The sequence below is a fragment of the Chionomys nivalis genome, chromosome 1 (genome assembly GCF_950005125.1).
Source record: "Chionomys nivalis chromosome 1, mChiNiv1.1, whole genome shotgun sequence".
NCBI classification, from domain to species: Eukaryota; Metazoa; Chordata; class Mammalia; order Rodentia; family Cricetidae; genus Chionomys; species Chionomys nivalis.
Genome location: NC_080086.1, coordinates 73699347 through 73718050, shown reverse-complemented (window position 1 = coordinate 73718050; position 18704 = coordinate 73699347). Strand labels below are relative to the sequence as shown.

Genomic DNA, 18704 nt, shown 5'->3' with positions numbered 1-18704 from the left:
TTGGTGCCCTATTAGTGGGATTGTTTAGGAAGGATTATGAAGTTTGACCTTATTGGAGCAGGTGTGTTTCAGGGGTGGGCTTTGAGGTTTCAAAAGTCCATGCCAGGCCCACTGTCACTCTCTCTGTGCCTGCTGCCTGCAGAACAGGTTATAAATGTCTCTACTACTGCTCCAGTGCAATACCTGCCTGCTTCCCACCATGATGATGCGGGATTAACTGCCTGAAACTGTCAGCAATCCCTTTTATAAAAGTTGCCTTGGGTATAGTGTCTCCTTGTAGACATAGAACAGTGACTAAGAAAGGCTCTGTGCTTGGGACTGACTTCTAGATCCAATTGCCATCTAGCTCAGAGTTGCAAACTTATTCTTTTGATTCTTTCCTTATAAAATTGACACATATAGGTGGTCACTATTGTTATTATTTATGCGGGGTTCGGGAAGGAGAGACAAGACACGCGGGGTCCCACGTGGGCGAACTTTAATGGGGACAACAGGTAAGGGACGGGGGTGAAGAGACGAAAGGAAAGAGGGGGAAAGAAGGGCGGGTTAAGGTGTCCCCCCGTTTTTAAGGGGGAATCCAGGTGTGTCTGGGAGAAAATGTCCTGCGCATGCATGGCTTTCCATTGTACCGCTGGGATTCGTAGTCCACTTAGAGGCTGTATTTTCTGCGCATGTGTGGCCTTGTCTCCAAAAGAACAGCAACTATACCACACATGCACACATTTTTATATACATATATATCTGAAGTCATGTATAAACAGATATGTTTCATATATGTAAACAAGAACACACACATATGAATCAAACATCCCATACCCCCCCTTCCCTTAATTGACTCTGTTTACCATTCATAAAACAACTTGAAAATATTTTACAATAAAACTTTCATCTAGTTTAAACTCCTGAGTTTTCCTGCTCATTGAGTAAGCAGACATGCTAGAGCATTATAAGCACTCCCATGTGAAAGAAAAAGACAGTGAAGTCCATAGAGTCAATAGCATTTGTAATGACAATAATTTCTAGTTTGCCAAACAGATTGTACAGTATAGGAAGTTTTATGCTGGCTTTTAAGTATGAGGAAGTTTGGGTGAGATAATATAGGTGTCCTTGAGGGTTTATTCCACTTGTCTCAACGAGGTGGACGTTGGTGGTAATACAGTTATCAGAGCCTCAATTCTCTGAAGGAGCACATATTAGCATCATCCTTTCCTACGAAACACTAAGCTTTGTTCGTATCAAATCAGACTTCCTTATCCTGCCAAAATTGATCACCGGACTTATGCTACTATGTATCTCTTTTTCTCAATCTTATCACTCGACCTAGTAAGACTGTTTTATTGGACGGTGGGTGTGCACATGCCTATTTAGCTCAAATGATGGCACATGCATCATAATTGTAATTACAACAACATTTGAGACAAGAAAAATGCATTAATATATAAATTTTATTCCTACCGTGGAAATTGTACCTAATATTTTCATGTCTTTGACTATAAACTCATCTCCTTAAGCAGGTAATCCCTACCTCTTGATAAGAGTTCAGGTCAAATCTTAGCTTCACTATCATTCCCTGAACAATCCCACACACCTACTCTACAATTGACAGTATGTTGATAGGAATATTAGCCTATCAACATGAAGAGGAAGAAAGACAAACTAAAATCGTGAATACAATGTAAAGAAGAAGGAATGTATTATCCTGGACATTATGCTGTGCGGGAAGGGAAGGGATGATAAGTACGACTATATGATAACGCACTGTGTGAGCCACACAACTGGCTTTGTGAGACAACGCTCAGAGACCGTATAAGAAAGTAGTATTGAAAATTGGCTTCAGGCTAAGACCTGTGGATAGTTGAAGGTAAGAACAGTGAGTTATCTGGGGGAAGGGAGACCACCATTGTAGACTATGGCTAAGAAAGTAGAAAGTACTCACCACAAAAGTTCTCAGATCTGGTACAATTTCAAGGCATTTGTGCATTCTCAAAAATACCTAAAATTCATGGCCATTTGATAACCTGCTGGAATGGTTATCTCACATGGGTCTTAGAGGCTGCATTGAGACTGGATGAGGATTTGGTTTGGTTTTATTTTCTCCTATCACTCTCATTGAGATGGGATAACATCACTGAAGGCATTAATACTTCAGGCTGGGTTCCTCCAATATTTTCTGATAGTCATGCAGGGTACCCATTATTGTTTTGTTTTAATTTGGTAAAGCCTTCTATTGCATGAACATACTGACTTACTGGGAAAGTAACATGCCTAGATAAGGTTAGAATGCCCTTTGCCAATATCATCCGCACTCCATTTGTTGGCCTAAGTATGTTGTATTATTTATAATGAATCAAGGGTAATAAGGAAAAGTAAAATGGATGCTTGCATGATAACTATTAAACCTGACAACTTGAGTTCAACACCTAGTGCTCCACAAAGTCCACAAAGTTGTTTTCAAACATTTACACATGTTCACTGCTATATGCACCCCTATTACACATACAGTAGTAAATAAAATTAAATATTAAAACAACAAAAGAAATATATATCAACATATCATTCTTATACATGTACGTCATAACACACACCAAATTATTAGTTTTCCAACAACTATTGATCTTTGCACTGCTTAGTTGAATATCACTCAAATTTCAACTGCTGGCCAAATTCTCAGCACACCGACATCATGAGAACACTGTATTCAGATTACACCAAAAGTAGGATTTCATGGGATTATTGTATCCAGAACAGGTATTTAAAACAGCATAATAACTGGAACCTCCCAATACATGGATAGATGGATGATGTACAGGAAACTACTGTATTCAGTCATCCCTAGAGACATGATCATCCACTCTTGAAGTGGCTAAATTTTCAAGGGGAAAATAGTATTGTAATCACAGAAGCTATTCCTGTGTGAAATAGCTTAAGCCTCCTTTGACTCAAGGACTCTTACAGCAACTAGCTTCTGGTGTGAATAAGAACCTCAGTAAACCTTCCAGGAACCAAATACATCCTCTTGTATTCTGCTTGAGGCTACTAGGTGGTCAATACTAACTGCTTTGATTATCCCTTAAGGTGAATTCTGGAATGACTCCTGGATATTACTTTCTCTTCAATGTCTTCTGGCCTTGGAGCCCACTTAACCTGTATCCTGTGCTACTTCCCCCATTTCTTGCCTCTATTTCTTTTCTTAATCCACACAGAAGTCCCAAGACATGGTTCACAGAGCAGCTTCTTAAAGCTATGCCACATGACTTGTCAGAAAATGCCTCATATTAGATTTCACTAAGGGCTAAGCACCCATGGAAACCCCTTCATGATTAAGTTGTCTCCATTACTCTGTTAGCTGCAGTGTATCTCACATCTGCCTGTTAAACACCCTCAGGGATCCTCCTCCATATCCCCTTGTCCAGCTTCATCGTGCAAAGGCACAGGTCTTTGGAACAAATGCTTGTCAAGATTGGAGGGCTTCTAATTAATTCCTTGTAATACTGTTTCTTATATCAATTAAGTTCTGGAGAATCAGCAACTCCCTATCAAGGCCAGCTATTTGCAACTGCAGAGCAGATGGATTTCTATGCAGACATAGCTCAGGGACCTGCATGGATACACATACCTCTGCCAGTTCCCTCCTTGGCATTCTTTTGGCCATGCTTCTCTGTTCTAGAGCCTCAGCTAATCTTTGAATAAAGACCTACAGATAGGAGTTCATTATCATTTGCATATATAAGAATATGTGACACTCTAAAACACTGGAAGTGTCAGGACCAGGGAATGTACTTAGAAGACACAGGCATCAAGAGCACGAGCAAATAGAGGGGACGGAGAGAAGAAGGAAAAAGGAGTGTCATATTTGGGCTCAAAGATGGCCCAGTCAGCAAAGTATTTACCTTTCAAGAAGTTAGAACCTCAGACAGACCCACATTAAAATGGTGTACTGGGAAGGTGAAGCCAGGGGGCTCTCAGTGACTTTTTGGCCTCTGCAGGCCCATATTTTATACGAGATATTTGCAGCCAGGTTCTCTGCCCACATTTAGTTTATAAGGCAGCTGCTATCCTAACAGATCACCTATGGCTCCCTAACAAAAGGCTCAGGATGGACTGCTCCTTTTCTTTGTGATTATGTAGATTGCCTGGAAAGAGATGTGGATTCCAAGCTGGTGACTGAGTTGCCTGCTGGTGACAGCTGCTATTATCCTTGATGGCATTAGAACCCAACTTCCTTGGATTTCCAACAGTTAAGAACACCAGTGACCCTTCAGGAATCTTCCAAGTCTTTGGCACCAGATTGAAACTGCTGAGGCATCCTAGCGAACTAAGCAGCTACCAGATTCCCTTCTCTCCAGTGCGAAACAGCCATTGTTGGAATATACAGGCCATATTCTGTAAACCAATTTCATGAGTCTACTTTTAATGAATATTCATTCAATTAATTCTGTTACTCAAGGAAACCCTAATACAGACTTCAAAGCTAAAGAGTTTATTTATTTATTCATTTTGACAATGAGTTTTACTACGTAACCCCGGCAGCATAGAAGTTAAAATCCCCCTCTTTTAGCATTCCTTATGTGTTGGGATTGTATCAAGATCAGTTAATAAAGATATCTAATATTTATTACTTTACAACAGCTTCTGGGATGTATTAACCATCTCCAATAAACCTGTTTTTTCTCTTTCCTGGATCTCCAGTTTGGTAGATTCTGCCTTCTTCTTGAAGCAGTAGCTCATAGTCCATCTCCTATTATCCTTTCCCCTCAGCCTCTTGCTGGACCTTCGCCAATGATAATCTCCTGTATAGAACCCAATCAGCTAGCCCACTCTCAATAGCATCAATCAAATTACACAATGATAGAATCTCTGCTTTTAACTTTGAGAGGTCGTAAGCAAAAGAATCCCTCTCAGAATAAGATTGCAAAAACATAGTGAGAGATAAGCTAGTGAAATGCTGACATAATCATTTGCCCAGAAGTACTCCCACCACACCAAGAAAAGAAGGCAAGTGAGGGGGAGTGAGATGATGGGAAAGTGATACAGGAAAATAATACATTTTGACATTTATGTTTACTCTGACCTGGGGATGGTGGACTGTTAAATCCATCTGTTCAATGTTGCGATATTGTACAGCAAATGTTTTATTTACAACATTTATTGTAACTTTAAAGACCTTAAAAGACTAAGCATGGCCTCCTACGAGGATGTCACATACTATTATTAGAAGTCTTTCTTGGTCTGACATGTAATGAAGCAGTTCTTCAAAATTATTAGGCTGAAGTCTAGTGGTGATTACATGGAAGAATGAAGACAGCACTCAGTCCCTGACAGGACAGGTGTCCTAAAGGTATAGCTGAAATCCACTTGTGCTGATATTTCTCCACAGCCATGTTTCTCTACTCTTGACTGGTACTTGTAATCACCCTTAAAGAGATGTCTTTTCTAGCAACGTATCACAGCATTAACTCAAATGCTTGCCAACATAATTAAGTTTCAGTCTGTCTGTCATGTCACTGATAAAAGCTGAGTGCATTTTCATTAAATTTGGAGGTTATATGTCATATGACAAAATTAATCTAGGGGCCTAGTGAAGGAATCATTGCTAAGAAATTCCCCCAACAACAACAAATTAAATAAAAACAAAAACAAAGTGGTTATTCTATATGGCAGGTCTAACAGAGGTAAGACGAAGGTTTAGAAGCCTCTTGGCCAAGAGAGCTAAGACATAATTTTAAATGTTATGAGAAAATAAGCCATTGCTCCAGAACTGTTCAATAGTGGTTGTTTCTAACATTAGAGACTCTAGGCATTAGTCAGGGTTTTTTTCTAGAGGAACAAAACCAATGAAATGAACACATATTATAAGTGGGCTATATAAGATTAGTTGATATGATAAAGTAATGGTTGTCTGCACACTGAAGAGACTGAAAGTTCTGTAGCTGCTTAGTCTACAAGGCTGAATGTCTCAGCAGTCCCAACCTGCTAATGTCTTGTAGGGAGCCATTTGTGGTCAGTCCACACTGCAAGGCTGAAAAAGCTTGCTCACGATATCAGCAAGGAATGTCAGAAGCAGTAACAATAACAGAGTAGATGCACTCACTGGTGGGGAGAGAAGGCAGGCCAGTAAAAGAGGAGTCACTTAACACTCAGTCTTCTTTATTTGTGGGCTACCACCAAAGGCTCTGCTCAGATAACCCTTCCAGGAAACACCCTCTCATACCCACACGGAAGCATCTTAGTTGATTCCAGATCCAAATAAGGCCACCACCAAGATAAAGATCCACAATGTATGGTTATACCAACTCCTAGTCAATGATAATTAATGCCAGATCACTTCCAAGACTATTAAGTCTTCAACCTCTTAAGATGCCGTTTGTGCCACTGTTCGTTTACACAGCCTCACACTCATGGCTGCCCTGCTTGCGCCTGGATTTTTCAATCCGGCAATTTTGTAAGCCATTCAATTTTCATCAAGGGCATTCCAAAGCAGCTGAAGAGTAATTTTCTTTTCTCTGATATATGATGAGAAACAGTCACAGAATATTTTAGGAATAAAGTAGATGAATTGATCTTTCTTGGTCACTTAACCAGCAAGTGAAATGGAAAACAGAGGTTATAAAGTTAGACAAACTAGGCTGAGGCTCAGCTCCCTACAAATCAGCTTTAGTTAACCTGTCTCATGTTTGGCTGCATCACCCATAAATTGAGTTAAAAGTAACCGCTGTGTCAGACAAGTTTCTTTAGCTGCAGGAAATAGAAGCTTTCCAAAGCCATTGTAAACCAGAGTTCTCTGAGCAAGCTTCATCTGTATTAGAGATCCTGAAGACGGCTTGACCTTGGCTTGCTAGAACATCGTGATTGTGGAGAGATGGGACATTGTAGGTTGAAAGCCAAAATTATCTTGTGCTATCTTAAGCCCTTTAATAGCCAATTACTTTAACTTTTGTATCTGCCCTAACATCTTCTGACTAACAGACCAACTTCTTAAAATATAGTGTTAAGCTTAGCTGACCTAGAACCTCCGCCAGCACTAACGCTAAGAACACTACAAAATACCATCCGAGACCTGTAAGTGCCCCATTTATGCTGAAGCCCTCCTGCCTGATGCTCCCTACCAAGGATAAAAGGCTTGATCCTATGCCTTTCCTTTATTCTGTGACTATAAATGTCCTGCACGTGCTCCTACAGTGTAATGTGCTATTCAGGGAACCCTGAATCCATGTTTTAGGTTATGAGGACTAATCTTAAAGTTCATGTGAGGGATTTTAGAATCACTGAGAAGACAAATCTCTAGGGTTGTCTACGAGAGTCTGTCTAAACTTGGTTAGTTGAGATGAAAATATCCCAAGTGTAGATGGCCTCATTCCACAGTTATGGGACCTGGACTGAGTTTAAAAGGAGAAAGTGAGATGAGCATCATTAGTGTTTATGTCTTTCTGCTTCCTGACTGTGGGTGGGATGTGATCAGTTGCCTCAAGCTCCTGCCATAGGAGCTTCCCCATCAGGAGCCTCAAACCATGAGCCATAAGAAACCCCCTTCATTCTTTAAGATGCTTTCTTCAGTGATTTCGTCACAGTAATGAGGAAACGAATACATAGGCCATTGCTATTCACTTGACTCAGAATAAATTATGTTCTTTGTTGTACGAGGCCACTTGTTCGTTCCTGGCCACTCAGCCCCGAAATAAAAACACAGAAACTATATTATTTCAAACATTGCTTGGCCTATTAGCTCTAACTTCTTATCAGCTAGCTCTTACATTTTAATTTAACCCATCTCTATTAATCTGTGTATCGCCACATGGCTGTGGCTTACCAGATAAAGTTTTGTCTGTCTCCTTGGAGGGGCTACATGACTTCTCTCTGACTCTGTCTTCCTTCTCCTAGCATTCAGCTTCGTTATTCCCACATAGCTCTGTTCCCCTATAGCTCTGCTATAGGCCCAAAGCAGTTCCTTTATTTATCAATGGTAATCACAGCATACAGAGGAAAATCCCACATAAGTTCTTAATTTATTTAATGCAGATTAGTTAGTTTATATAGATACTATCAAAGAAAGAAGTGAGTTTTGACCTCAAGTACAGGAAAGGTGAGTCAGTCCTCAGAAGAGACTAGAAGGTGAGTGAAGACTGGCTCTCTGGGATCTCTGTGCTAATTTCCTGACTGCTGTTGCTCATCAGCATTCTTTGCAGAAAATGCACATGGCAGAAAGTACACTCTGGCTTGCTATGCACTTAAAATCCCAGTAAAAGTGTTCACTCACATTGACAAGACAGTCTCTATTAGGTTCACAGACAAAAATCTAATTGCTCAGCCTGGTTTGATTCCAAATCAGGTAGTTATTTATATTCCAAGACTGGGCAAGGCTGATGGAGTTTATGGAGGTGGGAGAGCGGGGGAGCTCACACTTAAGGTAGAAGAACCAGGACTATGTGTATGAGGAAAACAGCCTCTCAGAACTTCCTGAGGGGAAAGGGGAATACCATTAGAATCCTAACTAATTCATGATGCATCATTCCCCAAAGCATCTAAATCTAATGAAGAGACTTTGGGAAACCTCCATGGAGCTATGAGTGCTGCTTGCTAGGGGAAGCAATCATTTGATCATATATGACTGGTGAGTACTATCCATGGCAAAAGACTGACCCCACCAACTATTCTATTAATGCAAACAACCCAATCAAATGAACAGAATTTGGGGAGAATAATCTTCCCCAATAGGCTTGAAAATTGCTTTCTTCCTTCCTTCCTTCCTTCCTTCCTTCCTTCCTTCCTTCCTTCCTTCCTTCCTTTCTTCCTTCCCCCACCACTTTCTTTTGTTGTTGTGACTTTAGAATGAGTCAATACCTGGGTGGGTGAAACATACCAAAGGACCAAGGTTGAGGGGTCTACTGTGGTTTGAGTTTTATTTTTCAATGCCTCTTATGTTAAAGCTGAATCCCTGGCACTTTTGTGTTTAGAGGTGGGGCCTCATGGAGAAAACTAACTTAGGAACGCAAAGCTTTCATATTTGGGAATAGTAACACCACAAAAAGGCTCAAGGAACTACAATAACCCCTTATATTCCATGGAGTTGTATAGAAAGGGACTGTGGAAAAGGATAAGAACTTTCATGAGATACCAAATATCTTGATACCATGATCACAGACAGTCAGTCATGCATCCAAAATCATATGATATATATTTCATATGTTATATATACATATACATATAAAATGAATGACCAGTCCAATATATTTTGTCATGGAAGCCCAAACACACAAAGGCAATGGTCAATCTTACTATGAACATAATTTTACAGAATACTTATGGTGTTCATAGGTACTTATGGAAATATTTTCTACATTAAGTGTTGCTAGGCAGAAAAGCAGTTTGGCTCATACCTCAAACACAGGATTTCATTTTATATATGAACAACCCACCCACAAAAGAGGATATTTTGGGATAAAGATTCCCTGGAGATTTCCCTTTCTCAAATTTGCCGTGTTTCCCAATGATCCATGCACACAATGGCTTTATAAAGTACCTTGTTACTCTACACTGGGATCTTGTAATAGATGCCATTTCTTTGGCATTTTGTCTTTATACATCAGTAAACTGCCAAACACCCAAGGTTCTCCCAGACCTTTCAGAGAAATCATAAATGTCATCTCTACTGTGTTTCTTCATCAATCAATCCTGTCCATATCTGTGGTCCAGTGAAGCAGAACTGCTCTGGGAGAGCTAGAGAGCACAGGATGCTGCTACCCTGTTCATGTGACAAGTTCCTGAAACATTCACAGGGATAATCATTGCCAAAGGCACAACTTGGGCTCACATCTGTGAACAGGAAGGGCCATGAGCAAAGTCAAGAATAAGCTCCCATGTGTCCGTCTCCTGAGAGGCGTAATTATCAAAGAGCATGCTGGAATGCCTGGGAATTTCACATTAGGGCAGGAGGCATCACAGTTGGGGACAAAACTCACAAATTTAAGCATCGCCGTAAACTTGGACAAGTTTCCAGGGATTCATGTATAAAGTGAAGAGCATTTGTTTCCCCTTTCAGTACTCAGTGTGGTTAAGGGAAAAGTAAGTCAGAAAAGACTCTGGAAATGTGTCATTCAAAACTGACAACAGGTCTTCAAAAACAATAGTCATGCTTCTTATAATTTTATGCAAAGACCTAATGTTCTGTTCATTCTTGGACAGCAAGGATCATAAAAAAGTAATCTCTACTTATAAAATGAAGCAAATTGTATTATTTAAGCAATAAGACCTGACAACGTGAGCCCTCAGGGAGTAGTCTGCAGTGGATTATCCAATGTTTTCTTTCCCTTTGATGTGATAAAATACCCCGACAGAAAGCAACGTGGGCTAAAAGGATTTATTTTAGACCACAATTCTGGGTTACTGTCCAGCATCACAGGGAACTCACAGTAGCAGAACCTTGAGACAGGTACTCACATCACATTTCTGGTCAAGAGCAGAGAAAATGAATCCATACATGCTTTATACTCAGCTAACTTAGTACTCTTAGAAACTCCAGGAACCAAAGCCAAGGAATAATACTGCTCACAGCTAGGCTGGGTTGTCCCATATCAATTACTGTGTAATCAAGATAATTGCCCACGGGTATGTCTACAGGTAAACTTATTCTAGACAGTCCTTCATCAGACTTTCTTCTAGGTCATGACAATTCGACTATTGGAAGTAGCTGTCAAAAATACTTTTGAAATAGTGAGATATAAAATGAACTTGAGGATCTATTTCTCAAGATTCACCTATCAAGAGACAGACATCTAGGCCCTCAAAGGAATTCTGTTCTAATCATTCTGTGATCCACTTTTTTTTTCTTCTGCAAAGCCATAGTTTTATGTCTAATTAGACACAGATTGAAATCACAGACCCATCAAGAGGGGGCAATTGTAATTACAGAAAAAGAACTATTTGTTCCTAACCTTACCAACTTAGGCAAGTTCCATAAAACATGTCTCATTAACTGAAATCACCCGCAGTCACCATGAAGATGGATATTGCAATCCTTCTCTGACAGTGAGTGCCACAGGAACAGAAATAATGCATTAATATTTTACAGACTTAACATAGAAAGTTATCGTGCCCGCTTCGGCAGCACATATACTAAAATTGGAACGATGCAGAGAAGATTAGCATGGCCCCTGCGCATAGAAAGTTATCAATTAAAAACACTCAGTGTTGCAGACATATTTTCACTGTACAGGAAAGGTATCATGTCACCCTATCTTTGAAATGAGTTCAAAAATGACTCCCAGTATCAGATCAGTATTTTGTTGTTGTTGATGTTATAGCCACGACTTAAAAACAACACAAATCCACCATCAGATAAACACTAATAGCACATCCAAATGAAATTGAAATTGATTTCTGCCCTAGTGTATACTAGCTCAACAAATTTCATTTATGTAAGATCTCCCTGCTTTGACCAAAGGCAGAGTGGGATACCAAGTAACTATTTTAATAAAATCTAATCCTACAGGAAAAAAAAATCATCATTCTAAATTCATGTCTCAGTTAGTGGGAGAATAAGTCTGACAGAGCCATTATATTCTATGTACATAGTTGTTTTCACTGAAGTTACTTCAAGATGTTTCCCTACCATAGCACTGAAAGTTTTTTTTTTTTTTTAAAAATTAAAAGTAGGGAATTGCTGTCATAAAACATATATACCACAAAGGACTCATATTCTGCATTTTTCTTAAACCACTTACCATAAAACCTTCATTTTTTATGGCCAACTTGGTGCTGATTTCATGATTCACAGCCTGAAACAACTTATTTCACAGCATCAGTCAGTCATAAATCTTGAGGACCTAAGTTCCAAATCCCAGAGCAGCTGCCCTGAGACACAAATGAGATTTCTCCAGGAAACCTGTGACTTGTGTTTGCTGCTTAGATTAAAAAGAACAATGATGAGACTATGGAAGCTGTCTTCTTCCACCTTCTACTGTAACTTAGGAAAATGTTTTAATGTTTCTCCAGCCATGACCACAAATAGCTGAGAGTAGACATAATGAAGGAGAGCCATCTGTGGACAGTGACAAACATTCCTATGGAAAGAGGGAAGCCTGACCCTCCTTGGCATTCGTCAAAATCCTTGTGGATTCAAATCCTTTTTTTCTTTTCCTTTGTTTAAGCTTTGCGTTAGGGGCTCATGTAAGTCAGGTTGCCTACAGAAAATGCTAGTTAGGGATACAACTTAGACTCTTCTACGAGAAAAGTCACTTGCCAACCTTGCACTAGAATAATTTTTCTTAATAAAATATTTATTTGTATTTTATGTACATTGATGTTGAGTTTTGCCTGCATCTATGTCTGTGTGAGGGTGTTGGATCCTTTGGAACAGGAGTTAGAGATAGCTGTGAGTTGCTATGTGGGTCCTGGGAATTGAACCTGGGTCCTCTGGAAGAGCAGCCAGTGCTCTTAATCGCTGAATCATCTCTCTAGCCCCATGGTAGATTAGCTTAAGTTAATTAATGTAGGAAAACTCATCTTGACTATGGTTGAGGTCATTCCCTGCGCAGGAGATCACCAAGTGAAGAAAATAGTGAAAGGGTACTGAGCAGCAACATCCCTGCATTCATCGATCCTTTTCTGCTTATGAACTGAGGATTTGACCAGAGGCTTCCAGATCATGTTGCCCTGATAATGGACTGCAGCTTTAATTGTGGAGCTAAAATAAACCCTTCCTTACTTAATCCTTCCTTCATTATTGCCTTTATCGAAGTGTATTATTTTAGCAACAGGAACGAAAATGAAGACAATACACTTGAACTTCTGCTCCTCATGCCTTTTTATCCCAAGTGCCAGTATCCCAGGTGTGTATCACCATGCACAACTTTATGCAGTAGTAGGTATTGAAACCAAGACTTTGTGCAAGCCAGTCAGACTTACTATCAAATGCACTACATCTCTAGTCCAAACTTTCGACCTCATTATGCATTTCCTTTGAGAAACAATACTGGAACACTAAAACAGGGTTAGTATGATTGTGAAAGAGATGATGAGGTGTGTGGGAATTCAAATGCACATAGGCTGCACATAAGGGGCAAAGGAGGGTTTTGGTGTGCATGATTCTTCAGTTTTTAATACCTATTATGTAAAGAAAGAAATATGCTTAATTTGTGGTTGGTAGAAATGTATGGAAAGGAAAAAAGAGCTTTACAATGAAGGGTCTAAACTTTGTAAGCACTTAAAGAGGGAATGACGGTTTGGCTAGCAGAGGTTCATCACTTGAAGCATTGACTCAACCAAGGGAGTTCATATCTGAGTATGTAACTGGTAGAAGAAACTGAGGCCACAAGCATGCAAATATCACCCACAACACAGACTTCACAGAAGGAGCTTGGTCCTAGACCAGAGGAAACATTTTTAATCACTACAGAAGAGAAGGAAACAGACACGGTAAATTCAATGAAGACAAGTTGACTGATATAACTGATAGGTGATGAAGACTTATTTGTAGAAGCAGAAAGTTCAGAGTAGCTCATTTTCTATATTTCTCAAGCCATGAGAAAAGATGCTAAGCTCTGGGAACGCAAAGGAGGCTCTATGCCATGAGAGTATGTTTGTTTTGTTTGTTGTTTTATCTTGAATCCTCACAGCCCCCAAACTGTTTAAAGCATGGAGTGATTATGGTAGGTATGCTAGGAACTATGAATGGGCATTGGATAATGTATTTCTTATGTTGTGTAAGATTTTTTATCTAGTAATGTTAATACCTGCTATGATACCAAACAGTACGACAACCCTGAGGCTTCAAATTCACACTATGAGCTAAAATGGGGGAAAAACATCTACCTGAGATTGTTGGTCTTTTCTGAAACCACAAAAATTGGTTCAAATTCAGTATAATGAAATTCTCCAGGCCAGACATTGGGTCTGGTTCTTCTGTGGAAAACTGAGTTATTATTTTTTTCCAAGTAGTATTCACTCTATTCTTCCAGCTGAATATGGAAGGAAAATTGCAGGAGGTCATTGTTTTAGATTAAGTCTTTACTCTGAGACCTGACAGACCAGAATAATGGTCAAATCAAGTCACATATAGTAATATTCTGTATCATCAAACTGAAACAAAGTTGTGGTGTGACCTTCAGGCTAGAGACATAATATAACCACTCTAGAGAAATAATAGCTAAATTATCCAAACTGGCCTGTTTCAATGGCAGGATAATGAAGTTCCTTCTATGTTAATTCTTACCCCCCAAAGAAAGCTGAAATAGCCTGGTGTTAACCAATCAGTTATTTCTCTATTGTATTGTTGTCTTCCTTTCCCTGTCAAATTAGCAATCTGCCTGGCGCTTTGTCCCTGCCTTCTTTTGTCTTTAGAACCAATCTTTTCTGTTTGGTTCATTGGAATACTTATTCTATTACATGGAATTAAGAAATGACCCATTACAGAATCACAAACAGGGCCAACTGAGATACTGAAGTGCAATTTGTTGTAATTATTTTCTTTGGTGAGCAGACTGAAGCATTATCAGTTCTTTTTTGTTAGTTTTGTTTTTGCTTTTGCTTTTGTTCTTTAAGAAGGGTCTCACATAACACAGGCTGACCTCAAACTCCCTGTGTAGCCACAGATGGCCTCAAACTCCTGATTCACTTCCCTCTTCCTTCTAAGCACAGGAATTACAGATGGGAAGCATCACATCTAACAGGTTTACCACACGTTCTACAACATGGTTGTTTCGGGAAAACATGTACCAGGTAGAAAGTGATCTTGTCAACAGTTCATCTCACTGCTCTTTTTCCTGACTCTCTGAGATTTCCCTTGTTCCTAGGGTTAACCAAAAGTACCACAGACAAACGCTCTCCTTCATTTCAGTATCTCGTCAGTCTCTATGAAACCACAGAAGAATAGAATATCACTTATTTTTTTTTTTGAATTTCAACACCTATTAGCTTACTAATCAAGAGCAAAAACAAGACACATATAGGTCTCACTCCGCTTTCCAACTTTGAGATGGTGTGAAAGTGATACACATTCAGTAGAAACTGTACTTAAATTTGGAATTCTGGTCTTTTCCTGGGCCAGTAATATATGACAAATATGCTGTTTTCCCTAATCAGTACAGTATTTGATAAATTACACAATACATCCAATGTTTAAACATAAAAAAAGGTTTGCCCAAGTACAAATTAATATAAGTGTTCTGAAAAGATTTATGACAGGCTGTGTTAAGCTATGTCATTTTATTTGTTAGGTTTGTAGAATATATTTTAAAACATCTATTATATTTAACTTACAATTGCTTGACTATGATGCAAGTCCATCATTCAAATTGAAGTACACATGTATTGGATAATGGAGAGAAGGCATGAGAATGTAACCTAGTCAATTTTGACAATGTCGCTATTGTCAGGAATTGAAGCATGAAGCTACACTGCCAAATACTGTGATTTTTGTGTACAAAGAGATGATGCAATCCCTCCAGGTTTTCTTGTATATTCATAATCAAGGTTGATTTCTATAGTTTGACCTCCAGCTAAATGATTAACACATTGCTATAGCCAAGTCAGAGACTGGGCTGAGCTTGGGCCTCGATTTAGAAGACGTGTTCTATCACATTCTGAGTCTGTTGACAACTGTGCTGGCCACATCAGGCATTGACTGCATTCACATGGAACATATTCTGTTTTTAATGGAGGATGATCTACTCCTATTCTCACTGGCTTATGTGTTTGAACAACTGGTACTCAGCTTGTGTTGAGTTGTTGGAAAATTGTAGAAGTTGGCATTTGTTCTCTACCAAAAAAAAAAATACTGGTTCCTGGAGAATTTTCAAGATATAATCCAAGATCAGATTAATGAACATGTTGAGGTGGGCTTTTTGTGAATATGATATTTGCTTTGCATATAAATAGAATTTGAAATTCTGGAAAATTGATGCTTTATAAAAGAGGTGGTAGACAAGTGGAGTGCCATTTGGTAATGTTTTAAGTCTATTTTGTTTCTTTAGAGTCATTTTTCTGCCTCTTATATCACTTTATTTTGTCCAACTGTTAAATGGCCCTAGAGTTTGGACTAGGTGATGGGAAGTGACATTGCTGGGCAGCAATGATAAGAACTTTCAAAGCCTCCTAGGAGTCTGCCTGCTTGAGGGTGTTAAATTGTCTCAAAAAAAGGTGGTTTTATTATAAGATATTAAGGTAATTTGGATCAAAAGCCAACTGCCTTCCATTTAGAGATAAACAACTGGAGGTAATTAATTTCAGAAATTGGGATCCTATAAAAAGGCAACCTAGTCAGAGGATCAGTCTTGCACTCATTCTGTGACCAATAATCTGCCTTCTCTTTAGCTATCCAACACAATTTCACTCCTTCTTTCATCTCTGTGATTCAGATAGTTTAGAATGTACCAAGGTTGGCAGTATAGTATCCCATTAATTTCTCCCCTGCTTCATGCAATTTGAGATGAGTCAGGAGAAGAAGTACAGATGGAAGAAAGGACGTTACAAGCTGGAAAGCTATCATAGCTGGAAGTGATTTATGAGAACAGAGATGTGGACTCTGTCTATTTTTCTCAAATGCAGTCACTGGCCTGACAAATTAGCCTTCATATAGTTAGCCAAACCTGTAAAGAACTACACAACCAAAGTATAACCTTAGGCTAATGCTGGTCTATTTAACAAAATGTTTACTTGTTCATATTTATATACATTAAGACCTTATCCAGTTTTCAAGATTAATTTTGTACATTATTTCTTTCATAAGTTAATTCTTTTTATTTTTTGAGGTTTATAATATAATTACATCATTTCACCCTTTCCGTTTCTCCCCCCAAATCTTACCAGATACTCTGTTTTGTTCACCTTCACACCTATGGCCTCTTTACTTTATTAACTGTTGTTACATGCATATACAGATGAGTATATACATATTTATTCCTAGGAGACATAGTATCACAGTGAACTCTCCAATACTATGGCTTTGGCAGGCTTTCTTTTCCCTCTTCCATGACAATTTCTGATCCCGAGTGTTTTGCAGATGCATTCCTCGGGACTAGGCTCTGGTATATAACTTTTCAATGACAATTTTCTTTATTCTCTAAAGATGTCTATAATCTCTGTCACCTTTGAAAGGTAAATGGAAGAATTTGAAGTCAATGGAGAAGTCACTCAAACACTTTTAAAGCATCCTTTGCCTACCCTGTGATTAAAATCACCCAGATATCTCATTTATATCATATGACTATAATAGTGAGAGAAGATTTATTGGTTTTCCTCTGACTTCTTTTAGGCAAATAAAATTGGCATAAGTGAAGGGTCAAAGAATTCATTAATTTGGGGCTTTAGATAGGTTGAAGGACATAGGCTTTACAGCAGTATCTTTGCACAAAGGAACTGAAGGGAGAATTATTTGATTCCTAGCTAGGTAAGAAGATACCAAAGCAAGTAGTATAGAACTCAAACCAAAACCTTGTCCAGCAAAAAAGATGTAGTCCCCAAAAGAAAGTCATGGTTGCACAGTGAGTGAGCTGTGAATTCCACAAACTTGACTCACAGTTATAAGGGGTTTGTGATAGAAAATTTTGAAAACTAAGGTCTCAATGTTTCAATACTCCTACTGAAAATGTCTACCTCTATGGAGGGACACATTGATCACCCTGGGAAGGGAAATTAGTTGAGATCTCCTGGGTAAACTGCGGGGGGAGAAAAATAAAAATAAAGCAGGGACCAGAACCCAAGCAACTCCTCAAAGGGACATTGATACAATTTAAGACCAGGCTAGATAGTTTACTTATTAAGGAATCAAAAGTTATCAGAGTAGGAGGTTCCGGATGAGAGTCAGTCAGCGAGTTTTGATGTTTAGGAGCTCATATGGTAGCCCTTCTAAAGCTATGATCTCTTACCATTAGGCTATGGAAGCAGCAATGTTCGGAATTTTCCTTCTCGGTGTCAGATATGAACTTGCTATCAGTGTCTTGAGGGCAGAAGAGGGCAAAAGAATTCTTTAAAAGTGCACAACTTTTACCAATATAGTTGAAATAAGGCTATACCCTTTGTCCTCAAGCATATTGCAGTTACACCAAAGGCAAGACATTAAATAGATGCTATTTGGGAAGCTTTTATTTCTTGGTTGGTTGGTTATTGTTCTTTTTCTTCTTTGCAATTTAATGTACTATGAGACAAAGAATAAGCATGCATCTGTTATATAATAAAAAGGAAATAGTTGATATAAAATGCATGCAAATTAAAAATAAAACTGCAGAGATAAACCTATCTCAATGCATGTAACTTAAGTGAAAGAAAATGGGGAGTTCTAAGGAAAATAGCGATAATTAAGGAGAATCAGAAAAATGAGCTAGGGTGAAAGATTTTTAAAAGATAGATTTTTGTAATACATATGATCTCACTATTACATGTGTGTATTTTTCTTGTTTGTTTTTTGGAGGCAGGATTTTTCTGTGCAGCAGTCCTAGAACTCACTTTGTAAACAATGCTGATCTCAAACTCACAGAAATCTGCTTGCTTCTGTCTCCTAAGTGCTGGTCAAACTGTTTCTTAACCAAAATATTAATCTTATAGAACAGGTGAGATTAAGAAAACACAGGACTTAACATGACACTGAAATAGGTAAAACCAAATGATGGAGGTCGGCAGTGGGGGTGAGAATTCCTGGGAAGGATCTATGTGTACAAAGATTGATAGACTGACTAAAACTCCACCAAAGAATGTAGAGAGGTGGGAATGTTGCA

At 38.8% G+C, this 18704-nt stretch overlaps 1 protein-coding gene and 1 non-coding gene across 5 annotated transcripts in view; one reads left to right on the top strand and one right to left on the bottom strand.

Annotated features, from left to right (window-relative positions):
• The window catches only part of Ctnna2 (catenin alpha 2), a 1144480-nt gene that overhangs the window by 449608 nt on the left and 676168 nt on the right, over positions 1-18704 (bottom strand). The gene's annotated exons all lie outside the window — the stretch shown is intronic.
• LOC130889531 (U6 spliceosomal RNA) lies at positions 11086-11187 on the top strand. The gene has a single exon (XR_009058599.1). It is a non-coding gene; the product is annotated as a U6 spliceosomal RNA (small nuclear RNA).